At 35.2% G+C, this 23,025-nt stretch overlaps 1 protein-coding gene across 5 annotated transcripts in view; it reads right to left on the reverse strand.

Annotated features, from left to right (window-relative positions):
• The window catches only part of PTPRK (protein tyrosine phosphatase receptor type K), a 477,924-nt gene that overhangs the window by 370,508 nt on the left and 84,391 nt on the right, over nt 1-23,025 (reverse strand). The window contains exon 1 of one of the 5 annotated variants that reach the window (XM_039881106.1): nt 15,208-15,360. The exons of the other annotated variants lie outside the window; for them this stretch is intronic. The gene's annotated coding sequence lies outside the window, so the exon portion shown is untranslated. Of the gene's footprint in view, nt 1-15,207; nt 15,361-23,025 lie in introns of those variants that run through there. 5 annotated transcript variants of the gene reach the window in all.

Below are 23,025 nucleotides of genomic sequence, written 5' to 3' on the forward strand. Positions count from 1 at the left end.
GAGAGAGAGAGAGAGATAGAGAGAGAGAGAGAGAGAGAGAGAGTATCGGTCAAGTGCCCATCTGCATAGAGTGCTTGCTGCTCAGACTAGTGTATGAAAGAACATTAGTCTCTTACCTCAATGACGTTCACCCTAGTTTCCTGCGGAAATACAGGGCTACACTTATTCTGAACCTGTATTTATTTAAAATCAAGGAATTTGAAAATGTGAGGAGTTGCACAAGATCCCCAAGCCCTTCTCCACCCAGTACAAGAATTTTCTCTTAGAGTCTCAAGACAGATGGCCTCTCTGCATCTGCTTGGATATTTTCACGCCCTTCATCTTAAGGAAGGACCTCTGTGATATTAATGGTATTTCACCATAATGGCTGTGAAATCATGTGACAATTCAGATGGAATGACATGACACTTTTGAGAAATTTGATCTTCTCAAACACTACACTCTATTGAGTGTAATATAACCACGAAACTTCGGAACTGGAAAGGACTTTAAAGAACATTTAAGCACAGGTGACGTTCTGTGTTAACCTAGACTGTGGTTAAGTAGGAGGTCTACAAGTGCATATATGTGAAGCTTACCTACAATGACCACTATACAAGGATTACCTGCCTATATTGAGCCAACTTTTCAAAACAATGCTTGATTTCTGTTGACTTTTCAAATTGATGTCTACTTCTTAATTTTTTTTTCTGTCCTATTTAATAGACTTTTAAAAACCCTAATTACAAAAATAACAACTGCTAATAAAGTTAATAGGTCACTAAAAGAAGCAGAAACTACGATACTAGGATTCTGATGTCTCATGGGTCACAACTTGGAGAAAAAAGAAATCAGATCCATACAGCCTTTTAAAAGGACTTCATAGAGAAAAAATTCTATGTGAAACTCTCCAAACTCAAAGGCATAAGCCTATTTACACTAAAGGTAGTTGTAATATTAAGTAAAATAAATGCTCATTGAATATGGCCACATTTTCTCCTATTCTTAGTGGTATCAGAACTAGAAGAGACATAAAAATTTTACCTGAGAAAGTTCCAGTCAAGATGTCAAAGTAGATATATGCTGTGCTGCTTCCTCTCACAACCACATCAAAATTACAACTAAACTACAGACAATTACCATTAAGAATCACCTGAAGTTTAGCTGAACTAAAGTCCTGTAACTAAAGATGTACATAAGAAGCCATGTTGAGATTGGTAGGAGAGGTGGAGGCACAAGACTGGCTGGTCCTACACCCATGTGTGGGAGTTAAAACTCAGAAGGGATATCTCCGCTGTAGAGGTCTGCCTTAAAGAGCGAGGGGTCACAGCCACAAACCGACTCTCCAGGCAAGGGCTCCAGAGCCAGGAAGATAAGTTCTCATAACTTCTGGCTCTGTAAACCAGCGGAGATTGTGGCTGAGTATGACAGAGGGCTGTGGGAGTCCCAGGCATTCCACTTAAAGGGCTTGTAGACAAACATACTCACTGATGGACTCACTTGCTCTGAGTTCCAGCAGCTTGAAAGGTGCCAAGGACATACAGGGAGGAATTGAATTGTCTAGACTCCAAATGAAGGCTGGAGGGCAGCTTTCTTCCATATAGAAGTGCTGGCAGAAGCAAATATTCCTTTGTTGAGCCCTCCCACCACTCAACCTGTAGACGCAGGTGAGCGCTATATCTGAGTCTCTATCAACCTTGCTAACACCGTTCATGCCACCCTGGTGATTCCACATGCCACCCTTGTGATTCCCTGAGACTCTGCCCCACCCAGCTTGTAGGCCCAAATAAGCCCATTCAAGTGTTTTTTTCATATAAATTGCCTGTCTTTGTTCATGCTGTGGACTTTCCTAACATCTCTGAAAGGTTCGCAAATGCAAACAAGCAGCATCTGGCCTTGGGGTGCCCTATGCCTCTTGCTAAGCAACTCCAAGCCTGGCACTAGCAGCAGCTGGCCTTCGTTTGCAGCTTAGACTCTTCCAGCCACCCTCAAGCCAAGCACAAGTGGAAACCATCTGCAGATCACTTTGTAGCTCATACTGAGTAGCCCCAGAGAGGGCACAGGCAGTAGGTGACCTTGGCCTGCAACAGAGCCACTTTCAGAAGGGGGATGGCACACCCAGTGGCCAGCTTCAGACCACACAAGAGAACTGCCCAACCACCTCTACAAAAGACAAACCCAAAGGGCGGACTGGGCAGGCACCAGAATGCTACTAAAACTAATCCTGCTCCAAAGGGTCAACCCCTGCACAATAGCTCTGCCACTGTAATTATGGCCAGTCCTCACAACAAATCAGCCAGAGGATCAGTCTCTCCCACTGATGTACAAAGAACAACCGAAGTGCAACTACAACTAGAAAGGCACACATAACCACACAAAAGACACTCCTGGAACACCCGGCTAAGGTGACCAGGGAGAGTGTGTCACTGAGCTCCACAGGACACCTATTATATAAGGCCACTCTACTAAGACCAGAGACATAGCAGCTCTACCTAATACATAGAAACAAAAACGTGGAGGCAGCCAAAATGAGGAGACAAAGAAACATGTCCTAAATGAAAGAACAGAACAAAGCTCCAGAAAGAGAACTAAATAAAATGGAGACAAGCAATCTACCAGATGCAGAGTTCAAAATTCTCAGGGAATTAGGGGAAGAGTAGAAGAACTCAGTGAGAATTTGAGAACTTTAACAAAAAGGAAACAAAAAAGAAAGATAGAAAAAACACACACAAAAAAACAGTCAAAAATGAATAATACAATAACTGCAATGAAGAATACTTTAAGAGGATTCGACAGTAGATTACATGAAGCTGAGGATGAATTGGTGATTTAGAAGATAAGGTAGCAGAAAACACCCAATCTGAACAGCAACAAGAAAAAAAGAATCCAAATAAATGAGGATAATTTAAGTGGTCTCTGAGACAACATCATGCGTATTAACATTCGCATCATAGGGGTACCAGAAAGAGAAGTGAAAGAGCAAAGAATTGAAAAACTATTTGAAAACATAATGATGAAAAACTTCCCTAACCTGGCGAGGGAAATAGACATACAAGCCCAGGAAGTGCAGAGTCCCAAACAAGATGAACCCAAACAGGTCCACCTAAAGATACATCATCATTAAAATTCCAAAGGTTAAAGATGAATCTTAAAAGCAGCAAGAGAAAGGAAGTTAGTTATCCCATAAATCTGGCAGCTGATTTCTACACAGAAACTTTGCAGGACCCAAAAGATTGACAGGAAATATCCAAAGAGATGAAAAGGAAGAAACTACAACCAAGATTACTTAGCAAGGCTATCAGTTAGAATCAAAGGACAAATAAAGAGCTTCTCATACAAGAAAAAGTTAAAGAAGTTCATCAATACCAAAACAGTATTATAACAAATGTTGGAGGAAGGAGAGGAAGAAGGAGGAAGGAGGAAAAATGAGGAGGCAGAGAAGAAAAAAAAAGAAATAAAACAATGAATAATAAAATGGCAATAATTACACAATTACATTAAATGTAAATGGCTTATGTACGTGAATGAACAGATAGAGTGGCTGAATAGATAAGAAAATAAGACTCTTGCATATGCTCTCTAGGAGACTCACTTCAGATGGAAAGACACATACAGTCTGAAAAGGGACAGAAAAAGATATTTCATAAAAATGGAAACAGACAAACAAAAAAGCTGGGGTAGCAATACATATACCAGAAAAAATAGACTTTAAAATAAAGGCTATAACAAGAGACAAAGAAGGACCCAGTAATCCTACTTCTGGGTACTTATCCAAAGAAACCCAAAATACTACTTAGAAGGGGCATGTGACTTCATATGTTCATTGCAGTATTATTTACAACAGCCATGATATGGAGGCAATCTGGGTGTCCAACAACTGATTAGTTAAAGAAGAGACAGTACATATATACAATAAAATATTATCCTTAAAAAAATTATATCTTGCCACCTGCAACAATATGGATGGACCTAGAGGGTATTATGCTGAGTGGAGTAAGTCAGACATAGATAAATGTCTAGAGAACAGTATAAACAGACAAAGAAAACAGAAACAAACTCATAAATACAGAGAACATTTTGATGAGTGCTAGATTGGGGATGTGTTGGTAAATGAGGGTAGGGGGTTAAGAGGTACAAAATGGTAGTTACAAAATAGTCATGAGGATGTAGAGTATAGCATGGAGGATATAGTCAATAATATCGTAATAACTATGCATGGTGTCAGATGGGTACTGGATTTATCAGGTGATCACTTTGTATATAAATGTTTAATCACCGTACATCTGAAACTAATATGTCAATTGTAATTGAAAATTCTTTTAAAGATTAAAAAAATGATTTTATCTGATTCAGCTTCCTATCTCCAGGTAGGAAAGGCATTATAGGCCCCTTTTATACTAGGGACTCTCTAAGGTTAACTGACTTTCCCAGACTCAATAAATGATGAAAGAGAGAGACGATCCCAAAGCCCCTCTCTCCAGGGGCAGCAATTATTTTTAATCTACTTCATACACTCTCCAATGTTTACTGTTGATTTGCAAACTCCATTAGCCAATTTTTAAATTTTTTTTGCTAGTATAGATAAAATTTCCTCAGAGCAGATGATTTTTAAAAAAGATAACAGATATTGTATGTCATTCATCTAGTTTTTAAGAAATTAATCAGCAAGAAGTTGGATTGCTTTATCATTGTTTATTTTTAAAACCTGATCATCTTTTATTGCTCCGTCCAGTCGACCTAATGTAATAAAGCTATTTCTAAGCTTTTCTGAATATGGTTTAGATTTTCCATAATGTTTTCACTTAGTATGAATATTTAATTTAATATTTACAAATAGAATTAGTGAAAATGTTCTCATTTTATAGTTGAGAAAAGTGAGGTACAGAACCATTCGTTGATTTGGGTAAGGCCACACAGCTATTAATTGGTCAATTGAAACCTATACATCTGTGTTTCAAAAGTTTATGTAATTTTCAATCCATCTGGAAAAAAAGAATATCTGAGGTTTTACTGACATACATATAGCAGAATGAGGAAATGGCAGGGACTCTTCATAAGCACACAGTCTACATTAGGTGTTGCTAAATCAGGTAATTTCAGTTTATCTTTGATAAACTTTCTTTAGTTTCTGCTCACTTGTTCACATGATTCAAGGTCAACATAACCTCACAAAGCTATTCTCTGCATGTCACCTTCCAAATCTCCTCCCCAACAACCTCAGCATTCTACAACGCCAAGGCTTCTATGTGAAATATAAAAGAAACAGAGATTTCTCTTTTAAACATTTTGGGCTTTTATTCTTCAGAAAAATCTGGATGAGGCATCGGATAAAAACTTGTGATTTATTGGTCCAAGGCCACAAGACAATTGACACAATTAAAGATTTCTTTGCTTTAATAAATAAGTTTATTATTTTAATAAACACAAAAGAACTAAACAAACAGTAGTCGCCTCTTAACTATGGTTTCATTTTTTTCCATTTCACTTATCCCCGGTCAACTGTGGTCTGAACATATTAAATGGAAAATTTTAGAAATAAACAATTTGTTAGTTTTAAATTGCTCACTGTTCAGAGTAGCATGATGAAATCTCAAATCATCTCACTTCATTCTGGCTGGGAAGTGAATAGTCCCTTTGCCCAGAGTACCTGCGTTGTATATGCTACCTGCCCACATTACTTTGTAGTTGTCTTGATTATCAGACCAAGATGGTATGTGTTCAAGTAATCTTTATTTTACTTAATAATGGCCCAAAAAACAAGAGTAGTGACGCTGGCAATTTGGATATGCCAAAGAAAAACCATAAAGTGCTTTCTGTAAGTAAAAAAAAAAAAACGAGTTCTAACCTAACAAGAAAAAAAAAAAAAAAAAATATATATATATATATATATATATATATATATATATATATATATATATATGATGAGGTTGCTCAAATCCATGGCAAGAGCGAATCTTCTATCAGTAAAATTGTGAAGAAAGAAATTCATGCTAGTTGCGCTGTCGCACAGAAACTGCAAAAGCTACAGCCACAGTGCATGCATGATAAGTGCTCAGTTAAGATGGAAAAGACATTAAATTTGTGGGAAGACATAGATAAGCATTTCAAATGACAGCAGCACAAGTTGTGCCAGAAAGCACTGAGCCTACACCAGGACTTCAGCAAGGAGTCTCCCAAATCATGACACCAAACAATTTACTACATTTACTACAAGTAAGGGATAGTTATTATTAAGATTGGGGGGAGCACACATATCCACATGACTTAACTTTACAGTATATTATTATATTTGTTCTATTATTAGTTGTTGTGGTTAATCTTACTGTGCCTGATTTATAAATTAAACTTTATCATAGGTAGAAAAAACATAGTATACACAGGGTTGCTTCAATACTATTCCAGGTTTCAGGCATCCACTGGGGATCTTGGAATGATACATATGCACCTTCGATAAGGGGGAGGGACTACTATATTCATATTTCAGCAGAAAAAAAAAAAGTGTCATTTGAGACGTATATTGAGAAGAAAAAGAAACTATTTTCACAAATCATTCTCACAAGCCACTTTGGCATAATGACTCTTGAAAATAATTTCCATTTGTCAAGTCTCTTTCCCTTCTGAAAGAACAGACTTGAGCTAAGTAGCAACAGTAGCAGCGCCTGAACCCAAGAGGCAGCAGATGAGATGAGCCGTGTAGAAGAGAATGCCATGAAAAAAAAAAACCCACCCGAATCCAACAAGTGTTATAATTTCAATGTTATTCAGTCCCCATCTATAAAAGACTTGTTTATTTTCTCAATACAAACAGCTTGGGTGAATCTAGCAAAGTATGTAACATACAGGAAGGCTTTAATAAATAACTGTTGCAAACAATTAAAAATATATGATGAAAATTTCATTATTATGTATATGATTTTAAAAACTGTTAAATTTGTGATGAAATTAAATGTTTGGGGCTTACAATAACTTTGCAGGTAACATCAGAGCTCACTGAATGTAGATAGCAGCAAAGAAGTCAGTTTGACAAACATTTATCAAGTACAGTACTGCACTGAATATTGGAAGTACAGAGAAGAAGGTGCTGCCATAAAGGAGGCTAAGGAAATATAAGTAAATAATTACTAAATGAGAAATATGCACCACACATATAGCAACAGGATGAGTGATTAAGAAATACACAAAACTGGGGTAGGTGGTCAACAAAGACTTCACAGAAAATCTGATATATGAACTAAGTTTTGAAAGAAGAATGAAGATCATCAAAGAAAACGGCAGGTATAAAAACAAAGATAACTAATATATGATTAACTTTGTTTTTCAGGCACTATCAGGTTTAACAGACAAATTCAAAGAGAAGAGCTGGGGATATAACGTTCAATAACAACTGGCATTTTATGTCATGCCTGAGTATTCTGAACTTACCTTACAGGGAAAGAACACCAGTGAAATTTGAATTTCAAAAAGACCATGCTGGCAGTGATATAAAGGTCAAATTGTAGAGGGCCACGCACAATGGAGAATGACAGGATTTGAATAAGTGATTGCAATAGTTTGGGTGAGAACTGCAGAAGGCCTGAACTGGGGTTGAAACCAGACCTACTGTTAGCATAGTGGTATAGAGCTGTTTTATTTTTTGCAAATGGATGTGAAAAATAATATAAAGCTATATATTTGTAGGTATTACTTTTAAAAAGTTTAAAAGTTTACATATTTAATATTTCCTGACTTTTTGTTAGAATTAAAATTAGAGAAGACATAAACAAAACACACATACACATGCATACATGCATGCATACAAAAAATCTAAAAGGATAGGTCAAAAAAATTGGTAGTATATCTTTCAGACTAGTGAGAATACAAGCTTCTTTATATTTTCTGAATCCTTTCTTCTCTTATATTAAAATAAAAGTATTATATATTTATTCTTTCTACTTTTCCAACTTGGGAAAAAATTTTTAAATAAATGAGGATGTTCGAATGTTTCAGTAGATATTGACTAAGTAAAAACATATACATACATTTCCTGTAAAGCAGAAAATTTTATCTAAAATTCTTGTTTTCCTTTTTTGGTGGGGGCGGGTATAGCACTCTGACATAAAACAAAAAAAATTCCATTTTTCTCTTGGGTTAATGTTTATATTTCCAGAATATGACCTAAATAGGTTTACCAAATAGTCTAGGAATAAAGTTATGTGTGGTATGTGGTATGTGTAAGGGGTAACAGCCTAGAAGGTAAAATATTAAAACAGGATGAGCCATCATAAAAATCATACATAGGAAGATAAGAGAATTAACTCTAATTTCATATTGCTCTATGGATAACACAATTCTCCCAGCAACCTAACACAAGGACAGGCGATTAAATATCAGCACCTCCAAAGAGTAGTTTATATACTGTTCATACATAGAAAAAAAAATCATGGCTAATAATGCACATTCAAAAAAACAATAATGTTATAATGGAAAGCATGGGAGTCATTTAGTAATGCTAACGGGCACAGATGACTTTAATACAAGAAAAGTAATTTGTTGCATATCATTAGAGATTCTTTCTGGATCTATAACTATTATAAATTACTCCAACTTCACTAACAAACAAATATTTAATAATTACACAATAACACTGAACCTTTCATCTTGATTTACTTAACAAGAAAATTTCTTTGGTCATAGCAGAATTTTTGTCACTCAGAGTTCATCTTCCCTCCCTGAGGAACGAACAGCATTCCACAGTAAATCTCATAGACTTGATGTGAGAAAAAGCAAAAAGAACATGTTCCTTTTCGTCTCTATTTCCCAGAGATAGTCTCTGTCACATCTCTCACTGAATTACTTTCTACTCATATCCATAAGATGAAAGAGATAGTAAAAATAGCTCAGGTTCAAGTGGGTGTATGTTTTCTAATTAAGATTTCAAATAAAAAAAAATACTAAGATAGATGCTAACATTTCATAAGACACTGTATCTTGTCACAAAAAAAATTAAAATGCATTTTTGCAAATACTACATTTTATGAATTCTCTGTATTATACTTATGACCATTTAAGATCCATTAGGTGTCATTTTCTTAATGTAGTCATAGTTCTTTCAAACTCTCTCCAAAATTCCAAATATTCCAAATGAAATTTTTCCTTTAGGAAAAAAATGTGGTTTGAACCAGAGACCATAGACCTTATTAAAACATTAAAACATTTTTCAACATGTCCTGAAGCATAGATCACAAGCACATGTCTTTGGCACCCATGTCTTACAAAGGTGTTCCTAGGAAACAGCCTGTCTCCTCCTCAGTGCCAGAACACTAGTAAAAGAAACATCAGGGAACTAACTTGTACATATCACAGCCTTACCAAATTTTGAATGTTGCATAGAGTGTCTCTTTTTAATCAAGTCACCTTCTTACCCATGCCATTCTCTTTTCCTATTCCTATTTTTGATGCCTGTCCCACTCACAAGTATGTCACTCTAATGATCCCCTCTCGCTCTGTAAAACACACTATTATGTCACCTGTCCACACCACTCCTTCAGTACACCCAATCAATACAAACAGGCTTTTCCCTCCCTCAGTTCTGAAATTCTTATCAGGACTTTATGAAGAAATTCCCAAATGTCTACAAATAACTACTATCCAATAATTCCAAATAAAGACGAAATAGTAGCTCCACAGTTCTTTTTTTTAAGTTACTATATGAAATACAGAAAACATTTGGGGGTAAAAAAAACATTTGGGGCAAGGAGCCATTATATAAAACATAAGACTCAGTCTATTCAATTTGTATATTACAGACCAAGGAAGGAAGAAATGGAGGCTCAAAGGCAGAGATGTGACTTTTAGTGGCTTCCAATAATAGAAGGCAAAAAGAGAGAGAGTTGGAATTTGACAGAAAACCAACCTGAGAACCTGTTGAAGACTTAAATATCCAATAAGCTAGCTCCCCTTCACTACCAGTGCTGAGGAGCCCAGGCAAGACAAGACTGATTCCAGGGTTGAAAGGATCTCAAGCGCTTTGTGTTCCCAACAGAAAGCTGTTAACCAAAAATGGTGAGAAAAACATCCAAAATGTTCCCTCCAGAAAAGAAAGCACCAAGAATCCAAAAACTGTGCTTCCAACCTTCCCATTGTCAAGCCTTTCTCCATGTATAACTAACTCAGGAGGCTGGTTTCGTGAGGAATGAAATCTTTCGTAATAGCTGCTTAATACCGAAGCCAATTAACAAATAGCAGATGAATAATCGTGTATTATTCTGAACATGTATAAGATCTATTTTGTTGTGAGTTTATGTCATTATAATTTCAAATTTAGTTCGTGTGTACAGTAAGTTCTCACAACGTCATCAGTAGGTTTTTGAAAACTGCAACGTTAAGCAAAAATGACATATAACGAAACCGATTTTACCATAGACTCATAAATAAGAGTTAAGTTTCTGTGGTATATTTCTTGTCACTAAAATATCAACAAACTTCTCAATAAAAGACCCAAAACACTTCTAATATTAAATATTAAAAATAAATGTGAGCCATACATACATTTGAGAAATGTTAATAAAAACAAGAAAAAATTATTTTCCAAACTACTTACTTATTCCAGGTCAGGGTCATCATGGGTTGCCAGAACCCATCTCAGCAGCTCAGGACACAAGGTAGAAACCAACCCTGGACAGGACACCTTTCCATCGCAAGGTGCACTCATACCCATCCCCACTCTCAGACTGGATAATGTGCACCTCAGGTGCATACCTTTGGATGTGAAAGGAAACCTAAGTACCTGAAGAAAACCCACAGGGTCATGGGGATAATGTGCCACACATGAGGATATTGTCCACAGACAATAGCCCAGACTGGGAAGATTTTTTTTCTCATCAATATTATAACAAAACGATGTTGAATGAAACAACATTGAACTAAATAACGTTATTCGAGGATTTGCTATAATCAGTCAACCTCACACGTTGCTTAAAATATGGCTGCCTGCTCTCCCTAAAAGAGGAAAGGAAACACTGTCATGAGCCATAAAGTTTACAAGGAAAAGCAGTCATATCAAATTGAAAGAAAAAATATATAAATTGTCTCAATGAGGTTGAAATTTTGCCAAGTCTTTTTTCCTACACATAATGAAAGTATCGTTTAAAATAAATCCAAGGCTCTAAAATGAATTATTTGCACAATTTTGGCTCAAAGACTTCCTAGTAAAAAGCTAAAAGTTTATTTTTTTCCTTCTTTGACCTGTTTGTTTTAAGTCAATAAATATTTAACTACCACCTACTAAATCCCAGACCCTATACTAGACATGTGGAACATACTTTGAAGAATGAGACCTTGTCATTGTCCTCAGAGTGCTTAGAGAAACCTAGGTATGAGTACAAAAAAAAAAAAAAAAAGACAACAGAGCAATCTGTGGTAAGTATAACATAAAGTACAAGCAAAATTAAGAGCTTAGAAGAAAGCAGGAATACAATTTTACATTTGTCATCTATGGTGATTACAAAAATTTTATGGAAATGGCAGCACTAAGACTAAGCCCTAAAAGCTTTTGCCAGGTAGAGCTTCCAGAGAATAATCACATTGTGGGAACAGAATAGGACAAAAAGTCACAGGGTGTGTTTGGGAACAGTGCTTTGTGTAGATGGTTTTTAAATTAAAAAAAAAAAAAATAATGGTAGATGAAGATAGAAACTAACAATGGTTCTTAGTATAATCATCTTCAACTCTGGGCAAAATGACAGAATCCAATTTTGGTATTTAGAAGAGACTTTCTGTGCCTAGCTGAGACGGCCCAGCTTCCTACCTTACTTAGTGGCTTGACTTCCTCTCTCAAATTTCTTCGCTTTCCCTCTATCAGTCTCTAGTTGCTTGTATTCAACAATCATTCATTTTCAGATTCTTTAAAATCAACATTTATCAAATCTGACAGGTTTATTTATCCTACTGTTACTTTCAAACAAATAAAAGTTTACTGTATTTTCAGTACATTAACTGGTAAACTTAAAATATATTGTCTTAAAATGATAAAGCAACAGTTTTGGAGGGAAAAATCTCACCGCATACAATAAACCTGGAAAATATAATTTTTGAGTTTATAAGTTTGGAAAAGTGGGAGCAAAAAAAAAAAAAAAGTGGGTATAAAAACAGATGAAGCAGAAATAGTCCCATAAGTATTTAGAAAGAACATTGGTGTTTGTGGGAGAAGGTATTAGTCTTTTATCCCAAAAAAATGGGACTAAGATAACAGTGGGGAAATAAGAAAAGTATTTACTGTTTGGTTGGCTTTCCCCGCTTCTTCCTCCTCCTCCCTCTTCTACTTCTCCAAATCTAACAAATACTCATCTGACAAAGATTCAGAACTTGAAGAACACTAAGAGCAAGATTTTTTTAGAAAGCATTCAAGACTATCTTCACAAGTATTCATGCTTCCAGAGTTATAGTCCATTTAAGGAAAGAAGGACTCAGTAACTGTATAAGAAAGTAGCTCTCTCTCTGCTTCCCACTGCAGACACTAAACTAAAAATGAATTACTAAATAGTAGAATTAGTCAGTACTGTTTCATTTTGGCTGAAATCAAAAAGATCTGCATAGGAAAAGTAGAGAGTTAGAGGTTGATTATAATGATGAACTATCAAATAATGTTTCTTCAAGCTCTTCAATAAATCTGAGAAGCTAAAATTCTCTCCTTAAAATCCTTCTGGTATAAAAATGGTCCGGGTTTGGTTACCGTTTGGGGCAGGCTTGTAAGAACACCTTACTCTTGTAAAGCAACAATTCATGATTCATGAGGCTAGATCTATTCAAACAACAACAAAAAAAGCTCACATTGCTAAGCAACATACAAAGGCTCACCCACCTCAGAGCCCAGGCCAGCAACCAGGAGCCAACAGAGACGCTTTGTACTTGAACTTCCCCTCGGTGTTCCCCTGCCCACAACCCCTTTATTATGTCGTAGATTTTCTAAGTGTATCGATAAAAGGTTATGTTTTAATTTTTTGTGATGCATTTTCTTTCCCCAAGCACACATTTTGAATCTGTTATTTAAGGTATAAATTTAATGTTGTAGATCGTGTGCATCTGTGCGTGTGTGTGTGTGTGTGTGTACACATTGATTTTGATACCTTAGAATCACTCTAAAATAAAAATCCACTCCTCTCCACTTTCTCCCAACAAATATAATTCTTTTCTGAAGTACCATAGAATTTCTTATACTGAAAAACAAACATGTGCCACTACAATAATCTATCTAGATACAATTACTAATAATTTATTCAGAAAATTTCAAATCAAGTAACATACGCAAGTCATTATTTTTGCAGTGCCACTACCAATGCACACGGAATTTTCACCCAGCATCTATCTCTAGGTGGTTCTTTCTACTGCACTCTTAATCAACATGGTTATTCAGGGAGCAGCAATGTTAGTTCCACAGACCCTGTTCCCTTGCCATAGCGAATTGGTGCCAGGGTGGGACTAAGCCCAACACATCAGAGTTTCCTGCCTGCAATTTTGGATCTGGATCAGACTCACTTCACTGACAGAAATTAGGATATAGAATTTGGAAACTCTTAATCATTGTACTATTGTGTAGAAAAAAAAGGTGTACCTCTAGAAAAGAAAAATAAAGCCAACAAGGAGAAATAGAGACTTTAAATGAAGATAGCGCCTTAAGGAGATCTGTGTTCCAGTTCTATGTGTTCCAGAGGTCAGACTGCATGCCTGACCTCCCCATGGTTTCTTTTTTATTATACAGCTCATCCTTGGACTTCATTAGATTCTCATGTAGCTTTCTAATATATTCTTTTACCCCTCCAAACACTAAGACCTTTGTATATAATCAAAAGATTCTTTACTAACACATTGTTGGTCCTTTTTGGCATAGCATGGGAGAATGCTTTTTTCCCAAAGAACTAAAAATAAAAAGTATCACAGATTTTTTTTTTAAATTAACTGAGCATTTCTGCTCTTTAGAAAATTTAAAAAAAAAAAAAAAAGATGTTAAGAGGTTGAAGTGACTAGCATAATAACCAGGGCAATCAGTGGTATACATACTGTGCTAAAATAAAAATTTTCAAAATTACTCTTCTTTGTCCCCTATTCTATGTGATTCAAACTCAAGACCAGCATGCAGTCACCTGGAAACAAGTTCAGCTTTCTCTGGCAATTAACAACCTCTGGAGAAAAAAGGGGCCACATACTAAACCTGACAAGCTCAGGGAAGGCCTGCATGGTGGGCCTTACAAACTCAGAGACCTAAATTAACCACATAGGATGGTCTGAACATAAAAATTCCTAACTCAAAGGGAGTAATGTATGAAATAAGTTGCAAAACTGCCATTCTCTGGAGCATTTTCTCAATTTGTTGAGATTTTGCTTCCCGGCAATTGTCATCAGTTTGGCTCAAATAAACTCATAAAAATTCTCCACAGGTTTGGACATTTCTTACATCAACAAACCTTTTGATGAGTCAAGTTGGGAGTAGTCTTTTCTAAGGACCTAAGATCAAATTTAAATACCTGACTGAAAAACCTTGAGAAGTCCAGTTTTTCTGATTTAAAAAGAGGAAATTGTTTGTGAATTTTTCCTCTTTTTTTTTTTAAATCAGGATTTAACCATTGGTTAATAATAACAGCTGTGACTAAAATGAATAAAAACTATTTTCAGATCTTCTCATGACCTAGGAACATTATCAAGCTAAAAATAAAACAAGAAAAAAAGAACAGCTTAACATTTTATAAAGTGACTGAACTCTATCAAGCCATTATGGGTAGATTCTGGGACTTCATTAAAATAGTTGGGGTTTTTTTCCCCCATCAAAGTGTCTCAAGAATAAGACAAATAATACGATCATGAGTTTCATGACATTAACATTTATGCAGGTACATAAAGTCAAACAACATATTTCAAAACAACTTAAAAATTATGTATTGAATAAACCTATGCCTTTTCATAATAATTTGTTGGGTCAATATTTCTATTTGGGGGGGGGCAGTTGTGTTCTGTCTTTAACAAATATTTTTTTTTTTTTAAGTAGACTTGTAAGAATAAACTAAGGTAGCAAACACAGATTTTAATTTACCTAAATCTTTAACAAGTAACAGATTAAGTTACTCTTAAAAGAACTATGCGAATAAAACGTGGTACAAAATATTTTATTTTTACAGCTAGAGAGTAAAGATTTACTGAAGAGAAAGGATGGCAACCACTGAAAAATCCTTTGGAGACAGGAAGTTTAAGTCTGCTTACCTTCTTGTCCAGTTACTATCTGGAAGATTGCAAGTCTGGTTCACATGTCTCAACAAAGCAGCATTTTACCTAAAGTCACACTATTCACAATGGCTGAATAAAATTGGACTTAGTAGTTAATAAGTAATGTCTGTGCAAGTTCAGAAGGATTTCCTCCCTTTTACTGCCAGTTCAAAAAAGCCTATGGCAAAAGTCATGAGGAAATCCTGGTTCTGACGCTTAGTCATTCTTTTTTCTCAGAATTAAACCCACATTTCCTTTAGCCCAAATGACTGGAGGATACTCTTTCAGTATGCCCTCTCTTCCAAAAAGTAGAGAACATCACAATGTTACAAACTCCTAAGACCCAAGTTACTCTCAGACTATGTTACTTCTTTACCTGGAAAGCATCCATGACAACAATGGGATTTTAACAAATCTTATTTTAGATACACTAAGAATGAAAGGCACTGGCAGTTAAACAATGACTAAATGCTAATATGCTTACTGATTTCAGAGAAGTTAAAATGTGTAAGGAGAGAGGGGCTGTTTTATCCCACCCCTACCCCCAATAAAAAACTCTCTAGTTTCTCTCAAACTTGCCACAACCAACCGATAATCAAAGAACGTCTGGCTCTACTTCTACACAATTCTTTTCTTTCGAACCTTTCCTCCCATTACTGCCACAATCATCTCAGGTTAGACCTCCGTTACTTGTGAGTCCGATGAAAAAGATTTATTACTGGATGACAAATCTCTTCCCAGTCTCCGGATTAACTTTCCTACAGAGTACACCAGATCACACCTCACCCACATGAAAAAGCTTCACTCTAATGGTCAGTCTGTCACCACCTTGCCTCAACCTACCTTTATGGACCAACATTTCCTAATAAGGGTATACAGGAAATTGCCTCGTAGAATTTTTGTGCACTTTACTAAAAATAAAGAGGGTTTCATCACTACTCTACTCTAAATAACATTAAATACATTTTTTTTAATAGATACCTCTTTGTGCATGTTATCTCTTGGGACTAGTCATCTTGGGGAAATAAACTAGGGATTACTGCTTCCCACAATTATTCCTCTGATTTCTGTCTTTAGGCTTTATATAGTCCAGTCCCTTTGTCAAAAATGCATTACCCTTATTGGTCTCCTATGTGCACTGGTATTTATTGGTATTTATCAAGCCAAGACCCAGTTCAAACAGTAGGTCACTTTTAAAGCTCTCCCTGGGGTCCCTAGCTGGAAGTTAATACCTCACAAAGAAAACTGATTCTACTTCTCTTTCAGTATCTACCACTTTCTAATTTCTATTGAAGTTATTTTCTAGTATTTTATTCAATCCCTGTAATCCTTTTGAAAGCAGCATCTAGGCCTTATTCATCTTTGTATTCTTCTCAGCACCTAGCAGTGGGTTGTAATTATTTCCTAAGTGACAAATTCAAATGTGGCCTAATCCTTCTAACTTGTTCTAACTCCCTATGACCCCTTCTCACACAACATGCTCCTCTGAATGTCCTCTGCTTTGAGAAAAAGAGTCAGCATTTCCAATACTCACATCATTAAAATCATATAGAAACAAAATCTAACATTTTCAAAAGAAAAGACTATAGTTTTAAAGTTTTACTGAACATTTTGTCACTTTATCTTGTCATGTGTAACAAAAAATAAAAGGCTTAAAACCCATGTTTGGGGGGAGGAGGTGAAAACAAAAGAAAAGTGCATAAAGTCATTTTTCCTTGATTTACCTGAAATTAAATATACAATGTGCCTATTAAATTATAACTGTCAAGGAACAATTTTCTTTTCTTTTTTTTTTTAAAAAAAAGTAAACTGATACACTCTGAAGATTTCAGAGCTTTGACTTTTCCTGGTACTCATCAAATTGAACCTTCCAAACAGAGTCCACCATGCAGCCAGCATTGCAACCGGTGAGGCACAAGTTCTTCTTTCCAAACATAAAACATCAGTAAGTTGAAAGATGATGACCATCTCTCATATATTCCCCTACGATGTGTCCTGATGTGCATCAGACCTGAACAGGCACATTATTAAGTGTAGAGCGATAGCTCTGATTCCACTAATAGTAATAGCAATAGCAGGTAACACTTATTGCCACTTACGATGTGTCAGAGAATGCTTATGTGCTTTATACACATTATCTTATTTAACTCCCATAACAGCCCTGTAAAGAAAGCACTCATTATCTCTACAAAGAAGAAAACCTAGGATGGTGTTACATAATTCATCCAAGTTCACACAGCTAGTAATGATAGTTCTAGGATTTTAGGATTTTAATCCAGGTAGTCTGACTCCAGAGCTCAAACTCTTAGCCACCGTCCTCTCCTAGCTACCTTCTATTAAGGCACAGATGAAATACTATGCAATTACATCATGGTTGGAGCCACTCCTCTCAATTAGCTTACTTCTTCTGGCCATTACTGACAGTCTGAAGATATGTCAAAATATTGGAAAACAATAATTCTGTGCTCCTTCTTAGACAAGTGTATATATCCTCAAGGAAAAAGATACAATGTAAAATATAAATGTGACTTTCAAAATGTTTGTGATTTAATTAAAAGATTTATAGATTAATTCCATAGATTTGATTTATTAATTACCTGTGTGTTCTTCAAAGTAAAAATAAAAAACTTTGTCAATTCCTGGATTGACAGCCATACCAGAATCAGTCCTTTCTGCTTAACCTCTCCCTCCCACCAGCTTCTCCACTTCCAGCACCAACCATAACCATTAGCTAGGCAAGAAAATATACTACAGACCTTTTAGCATTGCCCTTTCTATATACAGTGAAATAGGAAATCATGTAAGAATCTGCAGACACTTGGTACTCATAAAATCTCTTCCTAAGGACTCAGCGAATTCACTTGCTCAGGGATAACACTGAGTCTATTCTTTAGCTGAAGAATTAGCTGCTTGGAATTCTAGAGCAGGACTACTCTATCACTGAGCATTGCACCCCTACCCTAGGGGAAAGTAATTCTAACAATCTAAAGATGCACATCATTAGTATACTACTAAAAAGATCTTAAGCCTACAATTATCTATACAAACATTGTTTGTCCTATAAATACTTATTAAACATCGGGCTCTGTTTTGAGCATACCGAGATCGACAAGACAATAAAATGTTCAGAGACTGTACATCCCACAAGCAATGGCAGGTAGATCTGAAGGTGTAATAAAGATTGGTAGAGAGGATTCCTCTCAGAGGAAGAGTTGGAAGAAGGGTGCCAACATTCAGGGCTAATATCAAGTACAAAGTTCCTGAGGTAGGGAGCAACCTTTCAGGAACCATCAGGGGGTCCCCCCAGGTGATAAACCTGTGACTTCAAATTGCCTACTACATTATTCCAAGCAAGTGAGCTAGTTACAAACATCAAAACCTCCTTGGGTTCTTGATAAAATTAAAGATTCATATTCCCTGATCCTCTCCTACTAATTTAAAAATAATAATAATCATGAAATAAGTCACTAAAATCTACCTTTTAACAGCAAGCACTAAACTATGATGAAACAAAAGTAATAGTGCCACTTCAAAGTGATAGCAAAATAAAATTTGACAATGAAAAACATATCCCCGTATAACTCATCTATTAAATACATCCCTTATGATGCATTCCAGTGCATTCTAGCGGTACAACACAGAGGTAGAGGGCTGTTTTAAAGAAGGAGGCATCACTGTAATAAAAAATTAAAAATTAAAAATGTAGAAGCTTTTCTAAGAGTTTCTCTTAATGTTTCAGAATGTAAACTTACTCTACTCAATGAGGTATGCATTATTAGATGATAACTGCCTTGAGAGACTTACAGTAATAAAGATCAAAAACAGCTGAGAACATCCACCATGATGAGTTATGTCTGCATAACTTCAATACTATATAAAGTTTATTTTAAATTCCAGGTGTCATTTTCATTTTTTTAATTCACTTTTTAGGTATGAGTACAACCCTTTAGACATAAAAGATTAGAATCCAAACCTTCATGGTTTGCAAGAGATTTCACATGTCATTGCAACGGTGAAAAGCTTATTTGGAGAATTAATGAGATCATGTTAATAAATGAGTCCAGAATTGTGGTGTTTTTATAATATGAACAATTTAAGTGAGAAAACTTAGATAGTAGACTCTACCATCACAGCTTAGCAATGATCTAAGAAAGGAAAAGGAAAAAAGCTGCAAAAAAAAATAAATCTCAGGAGACAGCTTAATACAGCTTTGTTAAGAGACATAAGAGAAAGCTAAAAAATTAATTAAAAACATTTGTTTAATAAAAATTTTTTAAAAAAAGATAAAGCCTAGTTCTGCACTTATTAGCCTAAAATTTCTTCATCTAGGGTAAAAAAAAATGATTAGTACCTCCTCTCTCCCAAGATTATTTGAAAGATTACATGGGCGCTGAATTCTAAAGTAACCAATGGAGAGCTAAACATATATTAGGAAATCAAAATATAGTTGTTCTTTTTCCACTGCTACATTTTATTGATTCAACAATCATTTATCAAGTGTCTATTATATGTTAGGGCATTTTAATAAGTGCTAGTGATGCAATGATAACTAAAATATGTTACATGTTACATGACTCTAATGATAGTAGAAAAGACAGAAATAACTTTATTTAGCAAATAACTAATGCATCATGGCACATACTATCATGAGAGTGTAATAAAACACACATACAAAATTTAATTATGCTGGGGGTGGGGGTGGTGGGGGGAGCCACGAAGAGGTAACTTTTAAATTTGACCATGAAATATATAACCAAGAAATTGTTATGGCAAAAAGACAAGAAAGGCCACATCAAGAAAAGAGCAACCTTATTAATTTAGTAAAAATTGATTAACCAGCCTAGCATATGCCTATGAAGAGGTCTGGAGATGTGAATATACATGGTATCCTCCAAAAAGAACAAGTACATGCTGCATATTCTCTCCCAAATGCCTATCCCACACTTCCACATAAAAAATAAATACTAATCAACATGGTATTTTTAAAAATAATCTCAATTATCGTGCAATTGCGTAATTTTGGTATTGTGTTGAGAATCGTCTCCAAAGAAGTTCTTTATAAATTTTAAATATACAGTCTTAAAACACAAGTGTCTATTATATCTAAAACATATTTTAAAAAACAATACAAACTATCTTTGCTAGTGAGCTAAAGCAGTCTGAAAAATGTTTTATTTAATAAATAATTAAGACACCAGACTCCAATTTCTCCATCTCAATTAGTGATCACAGCTGATAATGTTAGAATGAAATAGTTTTTAAAATATGCTTTAAAATTTATCAGATGTTACAAATAATGTCCGGAGCATATCAACTAAAACAAAATGTCGTTTTAGTTAGGGTAAGCCTTATTATGAACTAAAAAAGCTCCAGCCATGTTCATGGTAAACTATCAAATACTCCAGCATTCTACTGGCCCAAATGGCTTATTTTCCTTTCTTTCATTTTTAATGAAGCAACAGCTTCTTATAAAACCTCATTTAAGTGCACAGAATAGACTACAGCTTAATGTGAGATTTCCTTTTAAATCACAGGCACCTAACAGTAAAATGGTTTCCTTGTAAAACCAAGAAAAATACCCAAGTGAATATTAAGGCTTGGCCTAAGGACAGGGTGGGGCTATCATGGTATCCTGACATTTTCATGAAAAAATTTACTGTTCTACATCCCCAACCCTGTAGAAGTAGTGGGGAGATGTATTATATATTTTCTTACCTCTGATACTGGAAGAAAGAGAGGAAGAGAAAAAGGGAGGGAGGAGGGAGGCTGCTGCAAACATAGCTCCTTACTTTTTATCTAATATAATTTGTTAGAATTGTAATTAACCACCATAGATCACCACTTTTATAATTACTATTTCCAAACATTTTGTTTTCAAAAGCTCAAACATAAATTAATTCAAAAATTCCACTGAATAATATACTGCTCTTCACTAACAAAATAGGTAAATTATGAATATCCTGGTATATTTTAAACAGGATTCTGTTGCTATTCTGTTTTATTTTGGTTTTAGGCTGATATAAACTAAGCCTTTTAAAAATTACTACCGTAACGTATAAAATCAAATCAAAGTATACCTTTGGTGCATTTGCAAATGCAATATGTAATTGAGAGCATTTCTTAGAGATAAAGACCTAATCAAATGCAAGTTATAACTACAGAACTCTGTCCATTTATTGTTATGTAGCAACGTACGTTGACAATTTAACATGCTTTATTTTATTTAAGTGTAGAACCATTTAGACCCATTATAAACCATTAAGATTATCAGCTCTCATCTAAACCATATAAACATGCTTATGTTTCTATTACTCCCAAGATGAAACTATTTCAGGTGGGTGATCAATTCAAGATTGTCAAAATCTAATTAATATTCTCACAAAGGCTCAGTTGAGTCATTTGACCAAAAGCCAGGAGCATGAGATTAGTCTAAATCAATGTTATCTCTAACATATGTGTATGCTGTTTACAAACACACACACACACACACACACACACCTCTGACTCAATGTAATTTATTCAATTCTACTTTGATATTTTTGCTACAAACTTTTATTTAGTATTTACCTTGTTACTTTAAATTTTAACTTAGTGTATTCATTGAACTGTCTTCTGATTTTGTGACTTTACCTTACCTTGATTTTAATAATTAACATATTTTATCTTTTATTCTTCAATTATTCAATTTTCAGAGTATTTCCAATTTTTTTTTAAAATTTCTCAGCAACTTTTACCTTCTTTTGAATAGATGTAAGAAAGGCACTTGAGCATTGCAGATAAAATCACAGGAATATAATCTATGAAACACACAGCAAAGGCAGAAGGACATCTGACATCTTTCTTTTAAGTGGTTTTATACAGAGCCACCACATCGCAACTCAGAAATTTCCTAGACAACCCTAGGGAAGATATTTGACCCTAAACTTCATTAGCCAGTCATGGCTGACAGATCTATTTTTTATCAACTCAGACAATAGTCTAGGAACTACTACATGGCTAAAATTACCCCTACAGAAAGATGACAAACTAGCCTACAAAAGAGGCCAAACTGAAGCAACAATATTATCTGTCTCTGGGATAATTCACAACCTCTCTGAGGAGGCAGGTGGATATACTAAAAACCATAGTCCCTGAGAACAATTATAAGATTGTGGCTTTTTCTCCTGAGCAAACCAGCCTTGGATTGCCAAGAAGGGGCTTTCCTTAATAAGCCTTTTTCTTAGTTTCAAAATCAATCATATTAGAGCATAATTAGATACTCCTGAACCCCCCCCTTCCACCTTTTTTGGGGAGATGAACAATACAGAGGGCAGCAGAGCATAGTAGTGAGCTGCAGCAGAGTAGATCCACCACATAAGAGTTATGTAGCCTTAAGCAAACTGAAACCTCCTGAAATCTCAGCTTATTTACTTGCTATATGAGTCAGGCACAGAACTTGCCACATATATATTAAATGAAATTGTGGCCATAGAGTATGACTGGCACTTCAAAACTTCAATAAATGTTAACTACTTAGAAAATGACCTCTCTTATGCTGGCCCATTCCAAAATAAACTTGGATAAATAGAACTATTTCACTTCGAGAAAGGAATTTAAACAGTCCTAATGTGTAAACCTCACCAGTCTGCTATCTTTATCATAAAAATCATGAAAATGCCTATGGTTAAGATTCTCTCAAATAGATTCTACATTTGTTTAACCATTTCAAAGCTTAAAAGCTTCCAAAAGCTTGGCTTGCAATGGCCATCCTGACAGGGTCTAATATTATGAGTCACACAAATGTATAATTAATTAATTTCTCCTAAATTAGCTGGT

Source organism: Pteropus medius, unplaced genomic scaffold (genome assembly GCF_902729225.1).
Source record: "Pteropus medius unplaced genomic scaffold, Ma_sr-lr_union100, whole genome shotgun sequence".
In the NCBI taxonomy this organism is placed as follows: Eukaryota; Metazoa; Chordata; class Mammalia; order Chiroptera; family Pteropodidae; genus Pteropus; species Pteropus medius.